At 44.2% G+C, this 24,323-nt stretch overlaps 1 protein-coding gene across 1 annotated transcript in view; it reads right to left on the reverse strand.

Moving 5' to 3' along the window:
• The window catches only part of ZBTB8A (zinc finger and BTB domain containing 8A), a gene marked incomplete at its 3' end in the record, with an annotated part of 61,110 nt that extends 48,225 nt beyond the window's left edge, over window positions 1–12,885 (reverse strand). The window contains exons 1-2 of the mRNA XM_080801718.1: window positions 12,768–12,885; window positions 368–471 (exon numbers count right to left, since the gene is read on the reverse strand). The remainder of the gene's footprint in view (window positions 1–367; window positions 472–12,767) is intronic.
• Window positions 12,886–24,323: the final 11,438 nt, after the last annotated feature.

Genomic DNA, 24,323 nt, shown 5'->3' on the forward strand with positions numbered 1-24,323 from the left:
TGACACTTGACTCTACCACTCAATTAGCTCTATGTCCACGGACTTCACCTTTACCTTCCCAGGCTGCGTTTCCTTCTCTACAAATTGAGGCCACTGGTCTAGATCATCACTAGCTCTTACGTCAGATGAATCTTTGATTAAGGGAGGATGGAGGAGATACACCCACAAGGGAGGCAATGAATTAAAAATTTAGCAGTAAGTGAACAGGGAGACCTGGCCAAGAAAACCAGAACGTTGAGTGTTTTATAGAGTAACTGTTCAAGCAACAAATCCATACTCTGATATATAAAACCTATAATTGCAAAACTTGACTTTTTCTCCATATATTTAAGATAGGTATAATATCAAGAATTAAAATGGCTCATACCTGAAAATTTACGAACGCTGCTCTTGAAACCCTGCTAAGTCAATTGAGTGGAGTAAAAAAGGGAAGATTCCAAGTCAAACACACTCTGTATATGAAGGGTTGTCCTGTAGAGAAAGCAAATAGCTGTTTATAATGTACTTTTGTAATTAGAGACAGAAACATCCGCTAAGGTACTTAATAGCTACTTATTTAAATAAAACTACATGGCAGCACTGTTCCAGTGAACTAGATCATCGGCACAGGTGATGAATGAACAGAAATAAACAGATTGGCTTATTTTTAACTGAAACCTTAATATGAAAATCTGCAAGAAGTGATTTCTGATATTACAATGGATTACAGCCAACGGCAAGCAGACATACTTTTTTTTTTTAAGATTTTATTTATTTATTTGAAAGAGAGATCACAAGCAGGCAGAGAGGCTGGCAGAGAGAGGAGGAAGCAGGCTCCCCGCCGAGCAGAGAGCCCAACGCGGGACTCGATCCCAGGACCCTGAGATCATGACCCGAGCTGAAGGCAGCGGCTTAACCCACTGAGCCACCCAAGCGCCCAAGCAGACATACTTTTTAACTTTGACAATAAAATAAACTTCTGAAGACAACAGCTGTCCAAAGGCAGGCCAGCAGATCAGGTTATGACAACAGCAACACATGTCACATCACCCTTTTCCTGCAAGTGCCATTAATAGGATTTGCCAAAAAAACAAACAGAAGAGCTTTAAAGACTCAAGTTGAAAAATTCAACATTTCTTAAAGACTGTACGATTGTAGGAAGTGGGGGGAAAAAATCCTACTGCATATGTTCAGAGAGTCCTACTGGAGTCACCCAGATCTTTTATAACTTACTCAGTTTGCCAGATTGCACCCGAGTATACCACAATTTGTAATATCAGTTGTAACAACCTGTTAACAATTTTTCAGTTTTTACTCTATTCCAGACCTTTTTAATTACCCCCCCGCAAAAATTTGTTGGACTGTTTTCTTCGTTGACCACAAAGTTTCATTAATCAAGGAGAGTGTGAGGCTTTACGTCCATAGGCAGTGGAAAATGAATTTGATGCTTTTTAAACCAATCAATTAAGCCAAGAGTTCTCGCCAAAAATTTCTTGACTAAAGTAATGGAATCACTTTTTAAGACAATATGTATTTTTTTCTGATTATAATATAAAAGTATTATATACTTATCGAAAAATTTAGAAAACACAGGCAAGTAGAAAGAAGAAAACAAACTGAAATAATTTTACTTATTTTTTTAAAAGATTTTATTTATTTATTTAACACAGAGAGAGCACAGTAGGGGGGAATGACAGAGGGAGAGGGAAAAGCAGGCTCCCCGCTGAGCAGGGAGCCCTACATGGGGCTTGATCCTAGGACCCCGGCATGATGACCTGAGCTGAAGGCAGATGCTTAGCCGACTGAGCCACCCAGGCACCCCTAAATTGACATAATTCTTTTTTTAAGATGTTATTTATTTATTTTGACAGAGAGATCACAAGCAGGCAGAGTAGCAGGGGGAGAGGGAGAAGCAGGCTCCCCACTGAGCAGGGAGCTTGATGAGGGGCTTGATTCCAGGACCCTGGGATCATGACCTGAGCCAAAGGCAGTCACTCAACCAACTGAGCCACCCAGACGCCCCATTAATTTTTTTTTTAAAGATTTTATTTATTTATTTGACAGAGAGATCACAAGTAGGCAGAGAGGCAGGCAGAGAGAGAAGGGGAAGCAGGATCCCTGCTAAGCAGAGAGCCCAATGTGGGGCTCGATCCCAGGACCCTGAGATCATGACCCGAGCCGAAGGCAGAGGTTTAACCCACTGAGCCACCCAGGTGCCCCCGCCCCATTAACTTTTAAATGAGTATCCTGAAAACACCCAAAGAGAAAGGAGAGCTGTTCAGGTATATTTAAACTAGTAAAACGATTAAATCAACTACCCACTTGTGAGGAGGTCTGGATTCCGGCAACTTAAACCATTCAAAACATTTTGTTGCCTAGAGCATTACAAAATTTTTTGAGCAGAAAACTAGTTGGGGGAACAAAATTAATAATTTTTGAGAACAACTCCTTGCGACACTAAAAGCTCATCTATCACCTAGCCCCACTGGGAGAACTATAGCTTTACTATCTCAACAATGGTACTTAACAGCACAGTAACTAGTACTGGGTCTGTACAGTGACAAGCAAAGATAATTCTGTGGCTTTTTAAGAAAACTGATTTCTGGACATAGGCTATGCCCTGCGTAGGTTTTACACATTGATGACATATCATTTTTAGGAATAACCACCATGTTCTACTCTAGCAGATATATATATATTTTTAAACATTTTATTTGACAGAGAGAGAGAGATCACAAGTAGGCAGAGAGGCAGGCAGAGAGAGAGGGGGAAGCAGGCTCCCCGCCAGAGCAGAGATCCCGATGTGAGGCTCGATCCTAGGACTCTGAGATCATGACCTGAGCCGAAGGCAGAGGCTTTAACCCACTGAGCCACCCAGGCGCCCCCAGATATTTTTAAAAAACAAATTTTTTTAAGTAGGTTCCACACCCAACATGGAGCTTGAACTTGCCACCCTGAGATCAAGAGTCACATGTTCGCTCTACTGACTGAGCCGGCCAGGCGCCCCTACCCTAGCAGATGTTAGCTGGTTTGTGTATTAACCTTCAGCATCCTTTCCAACTTCCTTTTGGAAAATAAAAAAGCACATTTCCCAGACTCCTTTATGGTTCAGTTTCCCCATGTGAAACAGAATTCATCCATCAGATGTTCTTCTGTGAGATCTGGAAGACAGAAATGAGGCAGGGGCCATCTTTCTGCTACTTAGGCATTAATGCTGGCAAGTACATTTATGGAAACACTGGATTTTCCTGCAAAGCCTTCCAGGGTCCAGAGCTTCATGGCTATTTAGAGACAAGTTTGGTAGAGACAACCGTCCCTAGTTGGTGGGTACTGAGGGGCAGTTTCAGGGAAGCAATCTCTTGACCCTTGAACTGCAGCTAGCGATGCCATCTGGAACACAGCAGGGCCAGTGGTGGCCTCCTGATTCCCTCCCCCTGGAGGGCCTGTTTGCAGTCTGGTTCTGGGAATGATTTCTGCAGGCCCCGCCTGGAGCCCATTCCTTCCGGCCTTTCCAGTGATTTTGTAAGCACTCAATTCCCTTTAGTAAACCAGCTAAAACTCTAGAGCAGTGTCTTCTTCCTGCCACTAGGCCCAGATGACATACTAATACATCAATTACCTTGAACTTTAAGCAGACAGGCGAGTAGTGTGTGAACAGCAGGACTGGTCAGTATGCGGGGGTACAGGCTCTAGACTCAGACTGTCCAGGTGCAAATTCTGGCTCTGCCACACATTAACTAGATAACGTGGGAAGTTAACCTTCTAGAGCCTCAGTTTCTCCATCTGTAAAATGGAATCATAGAAATATCTTCTAAGGCGCCTGGGTGGCTCAGTGGGTTAAAGCCTCTACCTTCGGCCCAGGTCATGGTCCCAGGGTCCTGGGATCAAGCCCTGCATCGGGCTCTCTGCTCAGCAGGGAGCCTGCCTGCTTCCCCCCCTCTCTCTGCCTGCCTCTCTGCCTACTTGTGATCTCTCTCAAATAAATAAATAAAATCTTAAAAAAGAAAGAAAGAAAGAAAGAACGAACTTCTAGAGCTACAGGACAGAGTAAAAGAGAAAAATCATCTAAGTAAAGTGCTTACAACAGTGCTTTGCTTATACCAAGCCCTTGTTGGATGTTAGTTATTATTATGGTAATCATCATCATCATCACGACTATTATTAATTACACAGACCGCTTTAAACTCTTTAACTGCATGGAAAATGTAAACATTTTATAACTTCACTACCACAGATTTTCTTGAAGCCTGTAAAATGCTAACTTATACAAAAGTGGATGCAGAAGAAAACGTGACTGGGTCCCTCATTTTCGTGTGCTCAGAGAGAGTGATCTTTTCAAAACCACAGTGTACATGAAGTCGGCAAAGCTCTGTTCTAGCTGGCCAAGCGGTTAAGGTTACCCTAACTAGCTATTGTAGACCTCACCCCAAGGAAAAGTTATTCTGTAGAAACGACTGTTGCCATATAACCATTTCAAACACTGCCTCATTAATTATGCTCTAGGAATCAGGGTGTTTGCGTGCGGATTTTTTCCCCCAGCTTCATTAAAATGTAATTGACAAAACCGTAAGGTATTTAAAGGTACATTATGATGCTCTGATACATATACACTGGGAAAGGAGTCCCTCCACTTAGATAATGAACACATCCATCATCTCACTCACACTGATTGCTGGTATTGGGGTTTGGTGTGTTTTCTAGTTGTTGTTTGTTTATTTTTGTGAGAACACTTAAGCTCTACTCTCTTAGCAAATTTCAGTTATACAGTAACAGTGTTATCAACTATAGTCACCGTGTTATACATTAGATCCTCAGGCCTTATTCACCTTATAGCTGAAAGTTTGTGCCTTTTTACCAGCCTCTTCCTATTTTGTCCATCCTCTAGCCCCTCACAACCACTTTTCTAGTTGGTTTCTAGGAGTTTCGCTTTATTTTTGAGATTCCCCATATAAGTGATAACCTGTAGTATCTATCGGTCTTTCTCTATTTGGTTTATTTGACTTCGCATAATGCTCTCAGGGTCCATCCCTGTTGTTGCAAACTATAGAATTTCTTTCTTTTTCATGGCTGAATATTAATCCATTGCATACATCTCTCTCACATCTTCTTTACCCATCCATCCCTTAACAGACACATAGGCTGTTCTGTTACTCAGATTTTTTCAATGTTATCACAGGGGCACCTGGGTGGCTCAGTCGGTTAAGTGTCTGCCTCTTGGTTTTGGCTTGGGTAGTGAACTCAGGGTCCTGAGAGGGAGCCCCATGTTGGGCTTTGTGCTCAGGATGGAGTCTGCTTGGGATTCTCTCTCTCTCTTCTCCCTCTGCCCCTCCTCCTCGTGTGTGAGCTCTCTCTCAAATAAATAAATCTTTTTTTTTAAGATTTTATTTATTTATTTGACAGAGAGAAATCACAAGTAGGCAGAGACGCAGGCAGAGGGAGAGAGAGGAGGAAGCAGGCTCCCCGCTGAGCAGAGAGCCTGACACAGGCTCGATCCCAGGACCCTGAGATCATGACCTGAGCCGAAGGCAGAGGCTTAACCCACTGAGCCAACCAGGTGCCCTCAAATAAATAAATCTTTAAAAATAATGTTATCACAGAGGAGATTTCATGAGAATAGGATCTGTATGCCACAAGATTTGCTATCTGAAAGTTAAAATTTTAGTGTTTAGGCTTAGGATACTATTCTAATGTACATATTAAGAAGATCTTAGATAAAATTATGGCCTTGTTTGGTTTGTAAGTATCTTCTGATGATGGAAAATACATGGCAGATTTTGAAATAAAGCTTCCCCCAAATATTCTGAAACCGTAAGAACCTTTTATTGCAACTTATCCAACAGGACCAGTGAGATAGGAGGAACTGAAGCGGACACAAAGGTGTTTGTCATACCCTTGATGGCTCAGACACTGCTGAGAGCCAAGCACGCGACAGCACTGGAGGCCTTCTGCAGGGTTAGAAAGAGAGCAACTTCAACCTTTGACTCGATGATTACTTTTACACTGTTCTGAACGCCATATAGCTATCTATGTTTCCTTTTCCTATCCTTTTTTAAAGCAAAGATCTTTTATACTATTGTTAGGAGAAGGGCATATATTCAAAAAAGGGAAAAAATGTATTCATTCAGTACATAATCATTGAGCACCAACACTGTGCCAGGCTCTCTCTGGCTCTGGGAAAGGTCAGTGTTCTGGAACACCTCAGTATCTGTAAGGAGAGAGATTCAGAGAAAGAGCTAGATGGAGAAAAAAGAAGCTTTTAAACCAAGTAACACTATGATGAAGAAAATACTCCTAGCACAAGGGAACTCCGAAATCAAGGAAGTAAATGACTGTGTCTAGAAGTGTCCAGAAGTTCCCAAAGGCAGTACCAGTGGAGTGGGTCTTGAAGCATGAGTAGAAGTTCATTCAGGAAACAGAGGTCAAAGGGCACAGCACCAAGGGCAAAGGCACAGGTAGGTATGAAACAGCATGCCTTCTTCGGGGATAATAAAAATGCTGCTGTGGCTACAGACATGGGACCTGTGGAGGCCTACTGGAAAAGAAAAAGAGAAAAAAGTATGTAGGCACCAGATCCCAAAGCCCTCCACTTTTGCAGGTTTGGGACACTTTTGAAGGATTTTAAGAAGAGTGACATCATTGCAGATCTACTGCTGACTGTGGGACTTAGTCAAGCTACTTAATTCTGCACATCAGTTTCTTCTTTGTAAAATGAGGATATTGACTGTTAAGAGGCTCTAAGGAAGTCTGTTAAGAGGATTAAATTAGATAATAGCTAAGATTAATAAGATTAATAGCAATAAGAAATACATTGAAACAAATAGCAAAAGCACACAAAGATATGTTTAACATCATTGGTCAGTAGGGAAATGCAAATCAAAATCACAGTAAGATACCACTTCACATCCACTAGGACCGCTAGAATAAACACACAAACACACACACACACACACACACACACACACGCACACAAGTGTTGGCCAGGATCTGGACAAATCAGAACCGTCATACACTGCTGGTGGGAATGTGAAATGATGAAGCCATTTTGGAAAACCGTCCGGCAGTTCCTCAAATGGTTAAATGTAGAGTTACCAGGGGACCTCGCAATTCCATGCCCAGGTGTATCTCCAAGAGAAATGAAAATATATGTCCCTACAGAAACTGTATACAAATGTTTGTAGCAGCCTTATTCATAATAGCTAAAAGATGGAAACATCACAAATGTCCACCACCGGGAAAATGGACTAGCTGTAAGATAGAATGTTATTCAACCTTTATAAGGAAAAAAGTACTGGTACGTGTTATATGACAGATGAACTCTGAAAACATTCCGCTAAGTGAAAGAAGCCAATCACAAGACCACATACTATATGACTCAATTCATATAGAGAGTAGACACTTAGTTGCCTGGGGCTGGGAGAAGAGGTGTGGGGAGGGGGCTGAGAGGAGAGGCCTGAGAGCTAAAGGGTACCCTGTTTCCTTTTGAGGTGATGAAACTGCTCTGAAATTGACTGTGGTGACAGTTGTACAGAAGGAAAAGACTGAAAATCACTGAATTTTATACTTTAAATAGGTGAATTGTGTAATTCATAATATGTGTGTATAATATAACATATTGTATAATATAATAATATATTGTATAATACAATAATAATAATGATACAATAGTAAGAATTGTATTTCAATAAAGCTATTAAAAACCAGTTATATAATCCAGTGACTCCACTCCTAGACATATACCCAAGATCAGTGCAAATATATGTCCACAAAAAATCTTGTAGTACACAGATGTCCACAGAGGCATTATTCATAGTAGCCCAAACATAGAAACAACTCAAATGTCTATCAATAGAATGGAAAAGCAAAATGTGACACATTCATACAACAGAACATTATTTAGCCATGAGCAGGAACCAAGGACTGATACTTGCTGTAACATGGGTGAACGTTAAAAACCACAAGCTAGGGCACCTGGGTGGCTCAGTCGGTTGGGCCGCTGCCTTCGGCTCGGGTCATGATCCCGGGGTCCTAGGATCGAGTCCTGCGTCAGGCTCTCTGCTCAGCGGGGAGCTTGCTTCTGCCAACCCCCCCGGCCTGCCTCTCTGCCTGCTTGTAATCTCTGTCAAATAAATAAATAAAATCTTTAAAAAGAAAAAAGGAAAAAAACTGCAAGCTAAGTGAAAGGAGCTAGTTACAGAAGACCATAGATTTTATGACTGTGGAGAGATGATAGAGACAGAGTAGGTTAGTGGTTGTTATGGGTGGAGGGAGATGCAGCAGTGGAGAGTGACTGCTAATGGGTATGAGGTTTGTTTATATTATGGTGAAAACGTTCTGGAATTAAAGAATGGTGATGGTTGTGCAACTCTACGACTACACTAAAAAACACTGAATTGTACACTTTATTTACTTGTTTTTTTAAAGACATGGCAAAATCTTTTTTTAAAGAAGATTTTATTTATTTATTTGTTGAGAACGAGCACAAGCAGAGGTAGCAGCAGGCAGAGGGAGCAGCAGACTCCCGGCTGGGCAGGGAGCCGGATGTGGGACTTGATCCCAGGACTCTGGGATCATGACCTGAGCCGAAGGCAGATGCTTAACCGACTGAGCCACCCAGGCGTCCCTACACTTTATTTTTTAAGATTTTATTTATTAATTTATTTGAGAGAGAGAAAGCAAGCAAGTGCACATGACTGTGGGGAGAGGGGGGAGGGGCAGAGAGGGAGGGAGGAAGAGAGTCTCAAGCAGCCTCCACGCTGAGGGTAGAGCCCCAAGCAGGGCTCAACTCCATGACCCTGAAATCATGACCTGAGCTGAAACCAAGAGTCAGACATTTAACCGACTGAGCCACCTAAGGGCCCTCTGAATTTACTTTAAAAGGGTGAATTTTTTGACATGTGAGTTATATCTCAATGAAAATAGCTAATATTTGAATGTGCACTTGGTGCTGTGTTAAACACTGTACACTCATCTTATTTTGGTCCTCACAGAAGCCAAAACTGAGCTATAAGGAAATTCTTCAAAAATTTTCCAAAATTGCACAGGAACAAGTGGACAGAGACTGGAGTTCTGGCTGATTGACCCCAAACCAACACTCCTGAGTCCTGCACTCTTCTGACCATAGCGTGTGCACAAGGCCTGGCATGCAGCTAGGGCTCAACAAATATTAGGTGTTATTGTTATTATGATCCAATTTGCGTACCCAGGCGAAAACCTGAGACACCATGGTGGGAAAGAAATAGTGGAAGAGGCAGGGCCAAAGAGACCAATTTAAAGCTGAATATAGGGAGCCTGGGGGGCTGAGTTGGTTAAGCAACTGCCTTCAGCTCAAGTCATGATCCTGGAGTCCCAGGATCAGGTCCCACATCAGGCTCCCTGCTCAGCAGGGAGTCAGAATCTCCCTCGGAACTTCCCCCTCTCATACTCTCCCTCTCTCTCATTCTCAAATAAATAAATAAAATCTTTAAAAAATTGTCAAAGCAAGACACGGTGAGGAACTGAACTAAGACAGGAGGTAGAACTGTAGGAAGGAGCAAAAACAGGAACTTCTACAAAAAAATAGGAATTGTCCTACAGGTTGGGTTCATTTACAATATGATAATATTTACAACCACAGGACATTAACACAACCTGCATTCACAACTGTACTCAAGTCATTAAGAAAGGTTAAATTTGGGGCTTCTGGGTGGCTCAGTCAGTTAACCATCTGACTCTTGATTTCAGCTCAGGTCATGATCTCAGGGTTGTGAGGTGGAGCCTGGGTAAGACACCTTGCTGGGTGTGGAGGCTGCTTGGGATTCTTTTTCTCTCATTTGCTCTGCCCCTCCCCACCCTCTCTCCAAAAAAAAAAAAAAAAAAAAAAAGACTGGGCTCCAACACCATCTCTTTTAAGATATACAGTCATTAAACTAGAATTTAGTATGTCCCATCAGGGTCACCAAAACCATCTCATTAGCTTCCTTAGCAAAAATCCCTGAGTCATAAAGAACTTGAGCTAACTAGCATGGTAAATGTATTCTTCGGTGGATGAACATCTTTTAACCCTGGAAAGATTTAGAATTAAGTATAAAAACGTTTAAAAGGGGGCGCCTGGGTGGCTCAGTGGGTTAAGCCTCTGCCTTCGGCCTGGGTCATGATCTCAGGGTCCTGGGATTGAGCCCTGCATTGGGCTCTCTGCTAGGCAGGGAGCCTGCTCCTCCCTCCCCCCACCTCCCCCGCCAGCCTCTATGCCTGCTTGTGATCTCTGTCTGTCAAATGAATAAATAAAAATCTTAAAAAAAAAAAAGTTTAAAAGAATCGAAACCATAGCTGAGACAAGTCTCACTGAGAATTTGACATTTAAGTAAAGTCAAAAGGAGGTGAGGGGCGCCTGGGTGGCTCAGTGGGTTGAGCCTCTGCCTTCGGCTCAGGTCATGATCTTAGGGTCCTGGGATCACCCAACATTGGGCTCCCTGCTCAGCAGGGAGCCTGCTTCCCTCTCTTTCTCTGCCTGCCTACTTGGGATCACTCCCTGTCAAATAAATAAATAAAATCTTTTTTAAAAATTAAAAAAAAAGGAGGTGAGATAGTCATGTGGTATCTACAGGAAGAGTGTTCCAGGAAGATGGGATTGCAAAGATTCTAACATGGAGCAGAGAGGGCTGGAGGACTGGAGAGAGGAAAGAGAAATGGACTCAGAAAGGAAGAGCGGACAGTGAAGCAGGTAGGACATCATAGGACCATCTTTTATAAGACCTTGACTTTTAATATAAGTAAAATGGGAACTACTGAAAATGGGGAGGCACTAATCATTTTTAAGCAAAGAAGTGACAAAAATTTCCCTCAAGGGGATAAAAAAAAAACTCCATACATCAAATCCTTTAGATATTATGAACATATAATTATGTCACTGAAAGGGTTAAGCCTATTAAACAGAAACCCAGTTTCAAATAGAAAATAAGACTTAAATTATAGAGGATGAATCGAGTATCATGGGGTCAGAAATTTACATGGTCTGGAAGGAGCCCAGGTACTCAGGATGCCTTCTGCTGACATCTTGCAGTCTAACCCACACGTGCCCATTTGGCCAAGGGTTGGTTAGATTGTTAGATCGCATTTGCCACTGCTGTGGCCAGGGAGGTTCCCAGGAATGAAGATCTCTGATCCCTAGTTATCAGCGAAGAGCTCTTGCCCCAGTGGCCCCACAAACCCACCCATACTTGAGGGGAAGGTGGGACAAGAGAGGAAGTTTGAGCCTTGTCTCCCCTGTTGAGGATTTTGGACTTTGTTCTGACAAAGATCAACTAAGGTTTTTCGAGCAAGAAAGCAAAGTGACCGACACGCTTTCCAGAAGACTCTGGAGGTGCTTTTAGGAGAGAACGAAGAACAAGAACAGGAGGCAAGGGCTTTGGGAGCCTGCCATCGCTCACCTTCTGGTTTAACGCTTACATTCTGCACTTAATGCATTTCCTCATCTGGAAAGTGGTATAACCATCGACCTGACTGGGTGGCTGTTTTATGTGAAATTAAGTGAAATAATTCATATAGGTGAAGGCACTCCATTTACTAAATAAACTTCCGCAAACAGGATTCTGTTTATTGAGAACAGAATACTGACGTGCGTAGTTAAAAGCCCACTAGGTGGGAATCTACTGCTTCCAAAGACGTCTTAAACGAAAACCAACACAATGTTTTATATCAATTATATCTCAATTTTTTTTTTTTTAAGAGAGAGAGAAGGAAAGAAAACCTAACACGTCTTGGAAAGGTGTGGAGTCTGGCTACTGGCACAATCAATGTGAAATAAGCGCATTGGAAGGGGAAGGAGCCAAACCGCTAACTAACTTATAAAAGAGGCAGTCTGCACGGATAGAAGGTGCGTTTGTGCGGTTCCGTCATAAACCAAAAATTATGGCTCCGTATGTGTTGGGTGTAGCAAGTCTGCCTTCGGTTCTGAGCCCGGATCTGTTGCATCACGATATAAACCAAAGGATGGAGGACGGAGGAGAAAGTCGGACTACCGCCCAGGGGGCCACCTTCCCGAGGAAGCGCCCGGGGCGCGGGGGAGCAGCGCCAGGACCCCGGCCCGCCCGCCCCCCGCTGCCCCCCGCCGCCCCATTGGGCGGGCCGCCCGTCACTCGCCGCGCAGCCCGAGCCCGGCCGGCCGCCGACCCTCCCGGAGTCCGCGGCGCCCGACGGCTCCACACACGCCGGGCGCCGTCCCCGCGCCGCCTGCCCGCCGCCGCCGCCGCCGCCAGGAGGCTCCGCGCGCCTTCCCGCCTTTCCCCGCTCCGCGGTCGGGCCGGGCCGGGCCGGGCTGGCGGCGAGGCGGGCGCGGGCGGCGACGGTGCGGCCATTGTCCCGCAGCCCCTCCCGGGCGCGCAGGAGGGGCTGGCCGGGCGGGGCGGCGGGGCGGCCGCGGGGAGGGCCGGCAGCGGGGTCCCGAGCCCGTGCGCCCCGGCGCCGCCCGCCTCTCCCCGCGGGCCGCCGCCCCGAGGCCGGGCCCCCGCCGCCAGCCTCCAGCCGCCCGCCGCCCGCGCCGCCTTTGTGGCCGTCCCCAGCCCCTCGGAGCCGGCGCGCCGCCGCCGCCACCCACGCCGCCTCTGCGCCGGGGGCTGCAAATGGCGCCCGGCCGCCTCTGCGCCTCCCGCCGCTCTGCCGGCCCGGGGGACGTCTGGGGGCGCCGCGCCCGGGCCGCATCCCGCCGCCGCCGCCGCCCGCCGCCAGCCCTCCGCCCGCAGCCAGGCTCGCGGCCCGTCCCGGCAGCCCCGACGCCCCGCCCGCCCTCCGCCGCGCCGCGCGCAGCCACTTACCGCGGGCCGCGGCGCACCGGCGGGTCGCGCGCGCGGGCTCGGGGAGGATTCCTGGACCTCGGCAGGGGAAATACCCACTTTCGAAGCCGCTCCTTTGCGCCCTAAAACAAGTAGCCCCAACGTGAGAGAAACAAAAGGTATTTGCTGACGTGGGCGTTGGACAGAAACGCCCGAGGGCTGGGGACACAATTAAAGGGGCAACGCACAGATTTCAGGCACCAACCAGCGGCTTCGCCCACTCCCCCTGCCCTTGCCTACACCCCGCTGCACCCTCCAGAGGCTCCGGGGTGCCCAGGTTCCCTGGCCGTTGACCACGGAATCATTATTTAGTCAGGAGCTTAAATTTAAAATTGTACTTTACGTTGGGAAAGGCGCCTCCGGAGGGCAGAAGGGCTGGATTTCTAGGATCTGGGGAATTTGGTTTAGGAAAGAGGGAGGGACTTAGGCGTGCCCACAATTACTGTATAAGTACATGTGACATTATTGTACTTAAGTTTAGCAACGTCAAATGTAAGCGATTTCACAGAATTCTTCCCTTTACTGAAGCCCTTGTTTTGGTTGGGGATAACCTGTTCTAAACCTCTACAGGTCACAAGCATTCCATTTGAAGAGGAAAACCCAGAGAGTCAGAGATAAGAGAAAATAATTCTTACGTTCAGAGAAAATATAAAACCAGTAAAAATAGCAGGTTTTCTGTTTTCTAATACAAAAATTCATTGTACATCGACTTTCTTTTGCCATATTTATGGCCCTAAGTGCAAACAGGTTATATATTTGCTAAAAATCCTAAGTCACTGAATTTTCACTGCAACTACAGAAACATGAATTCTTCAAATTAGTTTCTAGTTCCTTATGTTGGGTCAGGTACTGAAAAGCATTGTGATGTAATAAAACTGGGAAAAAAAATGTCAAAACCTTCCATTATTCTATGGCTTCCTCTTCTATGTCATACTCAGTCAAATTGGACAAAGCTTGTTGGTTCCATCAACAATTCGCTATGCATTTTGAGGATCGAATGCGCTAGGAGAGGGACACAAAATATTCACAACATCTCTTAATGTCACTTCCTTATTACTGTAGAGGTGTTTTGCTATTTACCTGCATTCCTTCACATTCGGAACAGGTAAATGGAAACATGTTTGAAAACCACTAAGTATCAGGAGGGTTTGGATGTATTCAAGCTACTTTGCAAGCATCCCCATTGAGAATTCTCCCAGAAAGACCTGGGCGTTGTTATAATGCAAGGGTTTTTTTTTCAGACTTCATTAATTAGAACATGCAACAGAGTTCTACAAACTTGTTCCTCCAGAGAACACATCAGATCGGTGATAAACACTTTGTTGCAAGGAAGAAGTAATAGTTTTCCCCCTTCCCCTTCCATTTCCTAGCTTCTAAAACTCATTTGTATATTTGGAGAATCCCTGACGTTGTGATTAATTGGTGGCAAGTAGAATCTGCCTCCTAATAGAATCTGGAAATGCCAATGACTTGCTTTCCCAGAGTCCCCTACAGCAAGGACAATGGCCATGCTCCACACTTTGATAATCAGATGCACACACTTTGAAGAGGGAGCTCAAGGCAACTTTTTTTTGCAGCACGGATAGCTACAGCAAAACCATATCTCTGGGCGCCATGTGGCAGGGCTGCTAAGGGCAGCATCCACTGTCCAGGGTCAGTGCTATCAGTGGTGGCAGCTGCCATGTTTCTGTTTGCTGAGAGCGGTGTTGGTAGCCTCACCAGGCCAGCTCTGTGCTATGACTTGGCTGTTGTTTATGCCTGCCCAGCAGAGGCTCCAACCCCTGTGCTCTGCTCTCTCTGGGATTCTGTGAACTTTTAATACATTCGTTTCTGCTTAAATCAGCCATGGCCAGTCTCTGTGCAACTAAGAGCCCTGACCAGTACAAAATGTTAAGACAGCTTCTGGACCTATGGCATGGATCTTAATCGATAGAATTGTTAGAGGTAAAATGTTGTCACTGGTATCCTCTGGATGGGAATTAGAACCATGGGTATGGATAGAGAGAGAACACAGAGTGAGAAGAGAAGAAGGCTTAGAAGCGAGCTGTAGCCATTTCGTCACCCAGGGGCTGGTTAGAGGAGGGTGAAATTGCAAATGACGTCAAGAAGCGACTAGAGAGGAAGGAAGTGGCGTGGGGTGCCACCTGGGATGGTATCATAGAAACTCGGAGAAGAGTAACTCCAAAAGGAAAAACTGAACAACAGTGTTAAATACTTCTCTGAACAGGCTAACCCAAAGTGTCTATTAGATTTAACAACTCGGAGATCATTGACTTCAACTTGAAAGAAAGGAGCAAAATCCAGATTAGAGGAATTAGTGGGGGATAAAGAAACAAGGTAATGAGAAGAAACAACTTTAAAAAAAAAGATTTAACTCATTTATTTGAGAGAGAGCAAGCACAAGGGCGGAGGGAGAGGGAGAAGCAGACTCCTTGCTGAGTGGGGAGCTGACTCAGGGCCAGAACCCTGGGATCATGACCTGAGCCGAAGGCAAACGGCTAACCCACTGAGCCACCCAGGCTCCCGGAGAAGAAACAACTCCTTAGAGAGATTTTGGTGTAAAGGGGATGTTCACTTAATGGTATAAAACGAAAGCTGTATTATTATGTCCCGAGATCCCGTGGATCAAGAATTAGACGAGTCACAGCAGGGATGGCTTGTGTCTGTTTCACAATGTCTGGGGTTTCAGCTGGGAAGACCCAGATGGCTAGGAGTGACTTGAACTTCTGGGAACTGGAATCATCTGGAGGTTTCTTCACTCACAGGTCTGGCACCAAGACTGGGATCCCTTGAAAACTGGCTCAGCTATGACTGTTATTACCTAGAACGTCTATGCGTAACCTCTCCATGTGCCTTGGGCTACTTGCAACATGGTGTCTGGGTTCTGAGGGGGAGGGTCCTCACAAGAGAGCACACGGAGAGGGAGTATCCAAGAGAACTAGGAAGGAGCTGTGTGATCTTTCATACCTATCAACAGAAGTTATGGCACCCCACTTGCCCTATCCCATTGACATAAGTAGTTATAACCTACCAAGATTCAAGCAGAAGGGGACAGAGCTGCTATCTCTTAATGGGAAGAATGTCAGAGAATTTGGAGACATGTCCTAAAACTACTACAGACAAAGGGAGATAATATTAGCTAGAAGGGGATATGGGTAAAGACTTAAAAATAAATGCTGAAGGAAAACATAAAGATAAGAGGGAAAGATTAAATATACAGGAGGAATAATTAATAGTGGCTGAATTTCTGCAATTGAGGGAGAAGGGGATCAAAATCTGAAGCAAAGAAACAGTCCCTAGACAGGAAAAGTGAAAATTCCACTATCCCCATTGGAGTAGAGGGCAAGGAGAAGAACATGGATATGCGTGGTAGTTTTTACATGCCTACATATTCTTTGACACTGTTCTCTTCAAGAGGTTGACCCCAGTTCCCCTCTGCCCGAGTGTGAGCTGGACTTAGTGACCGCTTCTAAAGAATGGAATGAAGCAGAAATTCCAGTGTGGGATTTCAGAGTCTTGGTGATAAGAGGCAAAGCAGCTTCCTACTTGTTCTTTCCCTGTCTTGGGTCTGCTGTCCTGGGAGAAACCTGTATCCTCAGCCAGCCACTTGGAGAGGAACTGAAGCTTTCTGCCAACAGCCATGAGAGTGTGCCACCTTGGAATGGATCCTCCAGCCCAGACAAGCCTTCAGCTGACTGTAGTCCCAGCTAACATCTCAAGAGTGAAACCTGAGAGACCCAGAGCCAGAACCAACCAACTAAGCTGCTTCCAGATTCCTGACCCTCAGAAATCTTGTGAGGTCATTCATATTTGTTCTTTTAGGTCATTAAATTGGGGGGGGGGGCAACTTGTTACACAGCAATAGGTAACTTCTACAAGTTGTGGTACCTAGAAGTGCTACCATGACAAAAACCTGAACATGTGACTTTGGAATTGAGCCATGGAAGGTGGAAGGACTCTCAGGGGAGTGTTAGTGAAACTTGAGACTTTGGAAAAACAGTAGACTCATTATGGCCTTTGAGGAAGCTGCAGGGAGAGCCTAAAGGAAAAATCAACAAAAATCGTATTGGACACTGAAAGAAAGGGGTCCTTGTTAGGTATTGCCTGCAGTAAGGTGAAAAGTGGAAAACAGACCTAGTGAATCGGATGATCTAGCTAAGGAGATTTCCATGCAAAATGTGGAAGTTGCTGCCTGGTCCCTTCTTGCCACTTGTAATAAAATCAGAAAGGACAGAGATAAGTAAAGGAAGGACTATTAGACAAAAGGATGCCAGAGCTTTCTGGTTTTGAAAATTCCACCCTCTCCAGGTGGCAAATGATGGAAAAATTAAGACATGGCTTCTGAGCAAAGACTAAATCCAGGACAATGGCAGGAAAACACAGTCCAAAGGTGAAGTGAAGAGAGTAGCTATAAAAATCCTTTGTCAAGACCTAAGAAAGATGGAAGGTGTTACCTCAGAGTATTGTTCATTTAGATAAAAAGTCCTCCAAAGATTCAAGGATATGACTTCTGAATCCTCATTCAAATAGTAGAATTCTAAGAAGCTTAAGGGCAGGGACAGCTGGGTGGCTCAGTCGGTTAAGTGGCTGCCTTCAGCTCAGGTTGTGAACTTGGGATCCTGGAATGGAGCCCCACATTGGGCTCCCTGCTCAGCGGGGAGTCTGCTTCTCCCTCTGCCCCTCCCCCAACCCATGTTCTTTCTCTCTCTCTCTCTCTCTCAAATAAATAAATTTTTAAAAAAGGAAAGAAAGAAAGCTTAAGGGCATTCATTGTTCCTCAAAGAAGCTCAAGGTTATAGAAGGATTTGTCTTGAAGAGCTTTGTGAGGATACCTTTTGTCTAATGGAGTGAACCTCAAGAAGGTTCACAAGAGTCCCACATTTTTAAGAAATTTCCAGAGGAACACTGCCCAGTTGGACTGAAAGGATCAGAGGCAATACAAAGTGAAAAGATATCTTCTGGCCCCCAAAGTTCTACTGGTAAAATGCAATCTGTGAAAACTACACAGTTGCAAATGTGGACTATTTTCTATGCAAAAGGAAGGATGACTCAGGGCAGAAGCAAGAGCCACGGATGATTCTTCCCAGGCCTTGAGTCCTAATCAAGGAAGTTCCAACATTTGTCCAGATGGATTTCAGAATTGCTATGGACCAGTGCCTCATTTGTGCCAGCATCTCCATCCTTTTTGAAGAGTGATGTCTATAGTGATTATCCTATATGTACCACCATTGCCTGTTGGGTAAGTATGAAGCAGATAACTTGTCTTTAGTTGATGGATCTTCAGATCAAGAGGAACTGTCTTTAAGGAACTGTATTTAAGGGGCACCTGGGTGGCTCAGTCGTTAAGCGTCTGCCTTCGGCTGAGGTCATGATCCTAGGGTACTGGGATCAAGCCCCACATCAGGCTCCCTGCTCAGCTGTGAGTCTGCTTCTCCCTCTGCCTCTCCCCCTGCTTGTACTCTCTTCTCTCCCTCTCTCTCTCTCACAAAAATAAAAAAATAAAATCTTTTTTTAAAAAAAGGAGCTGCATTTAACGAACTACACCCTTGGGAGTTATTGTAAGATGTGCATTAGCGTAATCAGAGACTGAAAGATGTGAAATTTTAAGCTAATCCAGAAATGTGAACCAGATATACACCCTTCCCAGAAAGGGAAGGTTGTATATTTTCTAAATTGGGATTATGGTTTATTGGTCATTGATTCATTGAATTAGATTTGGCTGAGAGTGACAGAAAATCTAAAATAACAATGGCTTCAACAATTTATCAGTTTATTTTTCTCCTACGTAAAAAACCTGGAGGTAGATGATTCAAGGCTAGTACGGAATCACCATTCTATGAAGTCCTCAAGGAACCAGGACTGTTGCCAACTCTCTCTTCTACCATAACTAGCATGTAGCCCTCATGCTCCTGTTTTAAAATGGACCACCAAGTCTACATTCAAAGCAGAAGGATAGGGGCAGTTCAATCATTAAGCGTCTGCCTTCGGCTGATGGTCATGATCCCAGAGTCCTGGGATCAAGCTCCACATCAGGCTCCCTGCTTGGTGGGAAGGCTGCTTCTCCCTCTCCTACTCCCCCTGCCTGTGTTCCCTCTCTTGCTGTGTGTCTCTCTGGCAAATAAATAAAATCTTTTTTTTTAAGTTTTTTTTTTGTTTAAAGATTTTATTTGTTTATTTGGTAGAGAGAGATCAGTAGGCAGAGAGGCAGGCAGAGAGAGATGGAGAAGCAGGCTCCTTGCTTGCAGAGCAGAGAGCCCGATGCGGGATTCGATCCCGGGACCCTTAGACCATGACCGGAGCTGAAGGCAGAGGCTCAACCCACTGAGCCACCCAGGCGCCCCTAAATAAATAAAATCTTAAAAAAAAAAAAAAAAAAGCAGATGGACAGAGAATGGGGGAAGAATGGGTAAAGGGCATGCCCATGCTGTCTCTTAAGAAAAATTGCTGGAAATACCATATCGCACTTCTATTTACATCCCATTGGTCAGAACTTAGTCACATGGTCACATCTAGCTGCAAGAGAATCTGAGAAATACAGTCTCTATATGGGGTAATACTATGAATAATAAAACATTCTCTTACTAAGGAAGAAAGAGAGATGGCTTGTGAGTATCCAGGTGGGCCAGAGAATCGTGCTTAGATGCTGAAAGTTCAGGACAACAGCAGCCATGAGAAACTCCCAACCGCACCACATGGGTATTGCTGTCACCTAATACTATGACCTTAGGAATAGATGCTGAAATCTCTGCCAAGCTGCCCCAGAAAAACCAGTGCCTTCAAACTATGCTTGCAAGAAAAGCTGATGTATCGACAGGCATGACTTTTGCCTCACATTTCTCATTTCCCTCACTCCAGTCTCATGTGGATGCATCTGCTTGAAAAATGGCTCCAGGGGAGTCTGGGAAATGTAGTTTTTAGCTATCCAGCCCATGCAGTATAAGAAGACATACAAAACAGGGATTGGGCACTGTGTTAAATGAGCCAATACACAGTATATGCCACAGTCCATCATTTTGTATACTAGTTATCTGTACAAACTTCCCATAGTTAAATTTCAAAAAACAATAGTCACAGGGGCCCCTGGGTGGCTCAGTGGGTTAAAGCCTCTGCCTTTGGCTCAGGTCATGATCCCAGGGTCCTGGGATCGAGCCCCGCATCGGGTTCTCTGCTCAGCAGGGAGCCTGCATCCTCCTCTCTCTCTGCCTACTTGTGATCTCTGTCTGTCAAATAAATAAATAAGTAAAAAAATCTTTTTTAAAAACCCCAATAGTCACAAAATGTTCCCACCTAATATAATTCTACTATCACAGAAAAAAAAATTCTCACTCTGTGGAAGAAACTACCCAATGACTCATGAAGAAGGACATCACTGTCTGACTCTGAGAAATAGTCATGTCTTATCAATTAAGTCATAATATGATGTTCTGTAATCAAGAAAGAAAATGCATAGCTAATACAGTCCTTGTTTCTAAAACTGGTCACAGGCAATAGCTGGCATTTATAATTTCCTCCCTCTACTTCCTGTGTTAAGTTCCACAATATCTTTTGTCTTTTATGACTTTTTCTTTTATCTTAAATCCTATTTTATTACATATTAGGGTTACTACTTTCTGGAGTCTTTTGATTTACATATGACTGGCACAGCCTTTTCTGTCCTATTTTTCTGTCCTATTTCTTTTAGTTTTAAGTGTACACTGTGATAAATTGTTGGATTTTTAAAAACTAGTTTGAGAATCTTGGCCTTTTAGTTTTGAATTTAATTCAATTACATTATTGTATTTACAGTTAAATTAGGATTTATTTCTGTCATATTATTTTACATTTGCTTCATAGTTTATTCGTTTTATACTATTGTCCCATTCTTCTCTTTAGTCTGTTGGCTAGACTAAGTTTTCTTTCTTTTTTTTATTTATTTTTTTTACTTATTTGAGAGAGAGAGAGAGCAAGAGAACAAGTTAGGGGAGGAGCAGAGGGAGACGCAGACTCCCTACGGAGCAGGAAGCCCAGGGATCATGACCTGAGCCAAAGGCTAACACTTAACTGACTGAGCCACCTAGACACCCTAGATTGAGTTTTCTTTGACTGATTTAAACATTATATATTTGGGGGCACCAGGGTGGCTCAGTCGATTAAAGCATCTGACTCTTGGTTTTTGGCTCAGGTCATGATCTCAGGGTGGTGGGATTGAGCCTCATGTCAGGCTCTGTGCTTAGCACAGTCTGCCCGAGATTCTTTCTCTCTCCCTCCCCTTCCCCATTGGCTCTCTAAATCAAATACACAAATAAAATATTTTTAAAATAAAATAAAAGCTATATATTTGTCCTTTTTAAAAAGATTTTATTTATTTATTTATTTATCTGACACAGAGGGAGAGATCACAAGTAGGCAGAGAGGCAGGCAGAGAGAGGGGGAAGCAGGCTCCCCGCTGAGCAGAGAGCCCAATGTGGGGCTCCATCCCAGGACCCTGAGATCATGACCTGAGCTGAAGGCAGAGGCTTAACCCATTGAGCCACCCAGGCGCCCCTATATATTTGTCTTTTATTCACATTGTGGTTCTTTTTTTTTTTTTTTTAAGGTTTCATTTATTCATCTGAGAGAGAGACAGAGAGAGCACAAGCAGGGGGAGAGGCAGGCAAAGGGAGAAGCAGGCTCCCTGCTGAGCTGGGAGCCCAACATGGGGCTCAATCCCAGGACCTGGAGATCATGACCTGAGCTGAAGGCAGACGCTTAACCATCTGCGCCACCCAGGTGCCCCACATTGTGGTTGTTCTTAATTCATTACTTATATTTCATGGGTTTTTACTCTTAAGAACAATTAAATGTACCAATATCTATTTCTTCCCCTTAATAAGAAAGTACTTAAGCATACACTCACATCGCTTTTTCTCCACCTCCCTCCAGTATTGATATTATTTGTGCTTTTCATCTTATTTGATACAAGCCCTTTTTTTTTAAAGACAAAGATAAAATTTACCGAAGTATTAGAACACTTTTTTTTTTAAAGATTTTATTTATTTATTTGACAGAGACACAGCGAGAGTGGGAACACAAGCAGGAGGAGTGAGAGAGGGAGAAGCAGGCTTCCCGACAAGCAGGGAGCCCAGTGCAGGGCTCCATCCCAGGACCCTGGGATCATGCCCTGAGCCAAAAGCGAACGCTTAATGACTGAGCCACCCGGGCGCCCCCTTTTTTTTTTTTTTTTTTCCCAAGTAAATTCTACACCCAGTGTGGAGCTTGAACTAAAGATCCTAGTATCCAGTCACAGGCTCTACCAATTGGGCCAGGCAGGGGTCCCAAAGCATTTGAACACTGTTATTTCTCCAGTCTCTTGGAGCATCTCCTGGATTTGTGTCTCGTCTTGATTACTTTCTTCAAGATTGTTCTCAGTGTTTGTGGGGCAAAGCTTCCAAGGCTTTGTGTACAGGAGAATATCTGTATCATCCTCTAGCATTGAATGAGAATTTGATGGGATATAAAAAATTCTAGAATCAAAGTTCTCTTTCTTTGCTACTTTAAAACGTATTGTTCTATCTTTACCTTGCTTCCAGTGTTGCTGTTAAGTAGCATGATTCCTATAGAATTTCCTTACAATTTCCTTACGATTTTCTCTTTGTCTTTGATATTCTTACATTTTACATTGACAGTCTTACATTTTTCAAAAAGATTTTATTTATTTATTTGACACAGAGAGAGAGAGAGATCACAAGTAGGCAGAGAGGCAGGCAGAGGGGGAGGGAAACAGGCTCCCTGCTGAGCAGAGAGCCCGACAGGGGGCTTGATTCCAGGACCCTGAGATCATGACCTGAGCCGAAGGCAGAGGCTTACCCCACTGAGCCACCCAGGCGCCCTGACAATCTTACATTTTGTCATAATGTGTCTCAGTGTGGATTTTTTCTTAATGCTCCTATTTGGCATTCGATGGGTCCTTTAAATCTAAGACCTTTAATCCTTCTTAAATTCTGAGAAGGTTACCTTCACTATTCAAAATATAATTTATTCCTCTCCTTGGTTTTTTTTTTTTACCTGCCTTCTGGAACCCCTAAATTCCCAGATGTTGGCATTTTTATTCCTGTCCTCCGTGTCTCTCAACTTCTTTTTGTGTCCTTTATCTTTTTGTCCTTTCTTGCTATATTATGGGAAAGCTCCTCAATATGATCTTGAAATTTAGTGATTTTTCTTTAGCCATATCTATCCTTCTATTTATTCTATCTCTTGTGTTCTTTCCATTTTCAATCCTAGTAGTCCTTCTTGGTTCTTTTTTATGATTTCTCATTACCCAGATGTTAATATAATCTGTTCACTAAGTATTTTGATCACCCTTACTTTAAATTTCTGATTTTTTTATTTCACTAATTCTTAGGTTATATGTATGTGATTTTGTGTACGTGTGTGTCTGTTTGGTTCCATTTGTTGTTTTTCTCATCATGGTTGTATATCGGCCCGCGAACTCACGTCCCCTGAAAGTATTGGCTATAACGTCTGCTGACGAAGTTCTTCTCCAACTGTGGTGAAGAACCAGATTGTTTTTGTTCCCAACCTGTTACAGGCATATTTATTATATAAAACTTCTTGGGGCACCTGGGAGACTCAGTGGGTTAAGCCTCTGCCTTCGGCTCAGGTCATGATCTCAGGGTCCTGGGATCGAGCCCTGCGTCGGGCTCTCTGCTCAGCAGGGAGCCTGCTTCCCTCCCCCTCTGCCTGCCTCTCTGTCTAATTATGATCTCTGTCAAATAAATAAAAATAAAATCTTAAAAAAAAGAAACCTCTGTAATTTTTATTCACTTGCACTTTCTGCACTTACGAAAGACCAGGGACATCAGTCCTTGAGCCGCACTTTGACCACTATTGTCCTAATACATACTGGGAATGGGTACTGGTTCATGCTGGTGTGTTGTTATTAGCCTTTCCCACTCTTACCTTCTTTCACTCTGAGAGGAATACATGTCATCTCCCGCTGCTGTGAGATTTTCTTTTTTTTTTCTTTTTAATTTTTAAAAGATTTTATTTATTTGTCAGAGAGAAAGCATATGCTGGGGGAGCAGCAGGCAGAGGGAGAGAGAGAAACAGACTCCCCGCTGAGCAAGGAGCCTGATACGGGATTCAATCCCTCGACCTGGAGATCACGACTGGAGCTGAAGGCAGACGCTTAACCCACTGAGCCACCCAGGCGCCCCTGCTGTGTGATTTCCAATGCCTCTCTGGAGACAGAGAGCAGTTCCCTGTCCCACTGTCTTGTCTGGTTTTGTGACCGGATGGACCAACGGAATATGAGCAGTGACAGCACGCCAGTTCTGAGCAGGAGTTTGATTAGGCATCATGTGTTTCTATCCTGTGTTTGCAACCCTTGTTTTTCCTCTTTGCTGCATGAATAGTGTGACTCAGGGAGGGGCTGCTTCTATAGCCCAGCGTAGGTCCCAAGGTGAGGTGCTTTGGGCCACAGAATCCGACCTGCATTCACCAACATGTAAGGATAGCAAGAAATAGATGTTGGTTGTTGTAAACCAATGGTTGGCAAATTGCAGTCCATGGGCCAAAACC

This window comes from Martes martes (assembly GCF_963455335.1).
Source record: "Martes martes genome assembly, chromosome: 4".
NCBI classification, from domain to species: domain Eukaryota; kingdom Metazoa; phylum Chordata; class Mammalia; order Carnivora; family Mustelidae; genus Martes; species Martes martes.